The following is a 2775-nucleotide window of genomic DNA, read 5'->3' on the forward strand; positions in this document are numbered from 1 at the left end:
GATCATACTGAAAGAGCACACGATGCCCGTTACACAGCAAACCAAGTATACATCAGGTTTTTAATTGAGAAGATAGTACACCACCTATACCAAGATGCAAAGATGGTACCCAACTACAACATTGATTTAGTCGATCACATGTTTCAGAAAGTCTGCAGTGAACTCCAGGATGTCGAGTGTCATATCACAGCCAACTCATTCAAGAGACTGGATGAGACAATCCACAAGAGCTTGTGCAAACAGTTGGGCACAATAGATGAGATCATGCAGTTATGGACTGATTGCTGTGATACAACGGTTCCACGTTGCATTGCATCCATAGCCAAGAGTCTTCTGAAGGAACCGACCAAAAATTTGAACTATTTGGACAAGATCTTCTCTGCAGTGAAGCATTTCTTCAGCAAGCGCGAGAGGTCTCAAGCATATCTATAGATGTTCAATTATTCAAATTACGGAATAATAAGTTGATTAAATGTGTCAAAAGTCAAATAAAAATGACCATTTTAACAAGACACATACACCTTTTCAATTTCACACCCAACTACCCACTGTTTCCACTCTGTACGATTGGGATTGAGGGACGTGTAGGCGGATGAAAGTGGGGTGCTAAATGGCTGCCATTCCCTTTGTCTAACTACATTTTTATCTGCCCAAAAATGTTAAATGCACAGAAATTTAGGGATTTACAGGAGATTTGCAGTGGAGGTTCACTGCATCACATAAATATGAAACTCTACTTTCTCCAACCCCATTCCAGACAGGAAGCTGCCAGCAGTTTGGGGGGAGAGCAGTGGGGGTCCCCGGGGTACCTGTGTGCCCTGGAGCAGTGGCAGAAATTACTCCTTTTGGGGGAAAATAGCATCTGTCCACCTTTCAGAGCTTGAAGAACAATGGTCCTCAAGGTACGGCAGTGGCAGCAAGATTCATACAGATATCCTGCATATGGGCTTTCAATAGGTGTTAAACGGACAATCTGACAATCAACATTGGACAAGGAGAGTTTTCTTCTTTTTTTCTATTTTCTGTGGAGCCCATTTGGCAGTTCTTGACTGCTCTACCTCAGGGGCAGGATCGTGGTTGATCAGGGGATGGTTGACCTTGTGGTCTGTTCTATTCTACAGGTGTCATTAGGTATTCTGTCTTCCTGTGCCGCTTGTGGGCTGCCACCTGGATTAGTGCGGTGGGTTAATATCCCAGTCTCACTAATTGGTAGACCATGTGGTAGACTTGCACACATTACACACGGACAACTTTCCATGGATGGGTACACAGAATTAAACTTCATATGTGCCCTTATTTAAGAGAAGAGAATGGAAATAATAATAATACAAAAAAAAATCTCACTGTGATTTTAAAATCTGCCAGTGTTTTTATATAAAAACTTTGGGTTTTGGTGCCCAAATTGTCGATTTTCATTCCCTCAAATAAGGTCACAGTTTCTGTCAGCTCATTGATTTGTTTTGTCTGGATTTCAACAGCGTTATTGTAAAACTTTTCATCCATTTCTCAAGTGATACACAATCCCCGAGTGACATAATAATGAGGTTTCAGGTTCACAGGAAGGATTCACTTGTGGTTTGCCTCTTCCCTCTTGGCTCAGGTAGGCAGGAATGAATGAAGAGAGCAGTATAAGCAGCAGGACGGCACAGAATCTGAAAATTTTATTTATCCCTTCCTGATTCTTTCCAGCCCTTCAGACGGTTACTAACAGAAGAGTGGCCACAAGAACTAGTTTTCTTTTTGCAGCACTGGCACGCTTCTCCACTGCAACATCTCAAAAGGGTAACTTTTCCCAACAGCAACTGCTGTTTGTGTTAGTAGTATGGATTCTTTCTGGCCCTACTCAACCAAGACCTCTCCATGCTGTCGTATATTGACAATGTTTAAATTGCTTTCCCTACTTGATTGATGAGGGGTTGAAGTAAACACACACTCTATCTGCTTTTAGCGTGTGCTATCTGTTCAGTTAGACACCCTGTAATTTATTCAGGTTGCTCTCAGATACTGCATGTTCCATCGGTCCCTGTGACTTAAAGTGCTGAAGTGCTGTCCTTGTGGCTTTTTAGAGTGCATTTTCTCCCTCTAGGTGCTGCTCTCTCATTTAAAAACAGGACCATACTGTGTCCATGTTCCAGTTTGAGGAGTGAGTAACTGAGCCAGCAGTTCTGGATGCCAAGTGTGTGCTCAACCTACTGGCAACCCACCAATGCAGACATCTTTTAACCGAGTGGCAAATTTTGTTTTTGGAAGATGCAACATTTTGTGCATGAGCTGCAAACACGTTTCTGAAAATAAGCGCATGTGGGCTGCTAATTAATTACCGTAGTCCATGTCCTGATGATATCTGAAGTGGTGCTATTTTAATTTGGGGCCCTCTGGAACACTCATTAATCTTTCCAGGATGCTGCTCAGGGCCCAAGGCCTTGTTCCTTTCTGTTCATTAGATGCTGTCATATTTGTCTAATATCTGTCTGATATTTTCATTGTTTGCCTCTTTGATTCCAATAAAGCATTGAGAGGACACACTGTCCACTCAGTTTTAAGAATGTGAAGAAAATAAAATGTTATTTAAGAAGTCTAGAGAAGCGCTCATAGCACTGTTGTTTACGAAGCAAAGTGGCCCAATTGCCCTAAAAGTCCCAGCTAAGTGTCCTGTTGCCCTGTTTTCTTCTTCTAAACCACATCTTGACAATAGGAACATTAGATGTTCCCACTTTAGATGTGAAGCAAGTCCAACAAAGACTAAGCATTCCTCAACAAACACGATGCAGAGGA

The 2775-nt window shown here is 42.1% G+C and overlaps 1 long non-coding RNA gene across 1 annotated transcript; it reads left to right on the forward strand.

The window, feature by feature from the left end:
* The first annotated feature begins 739 nt into the window (after positions 1-739).
* Positions 740-2572, forward strand: LOC130526147 (uncharacterized). Its single transcript, XR_008950665.1, has 3 exons — positions 740-1600; positions 1690-1782; positions 2087-2572. It is a non-coding gene; the product is annotated as an uncharacterized LOC130526147 (long non-coding RNA).
* The last annotated feature ends 203 nt before the right edge of the window (positions 2573-2775 follow it).

The sequence above is a fragment of the Takifugu flavidus genome, chromosome 5 (genome assembly GCF_003711565.1).
Source record: "Takifugu flavidus isolate HTHZ2018 chromosome 5, ASM371156v2, whole genome shotgun sequence".
Taxonomy (NCBI): Eukaryota; Metazoa; Chordata; class Actinopteri; order Tetraodontiformes; family Tetraodontidae; genus Takifugu; species Takifugu flavidus.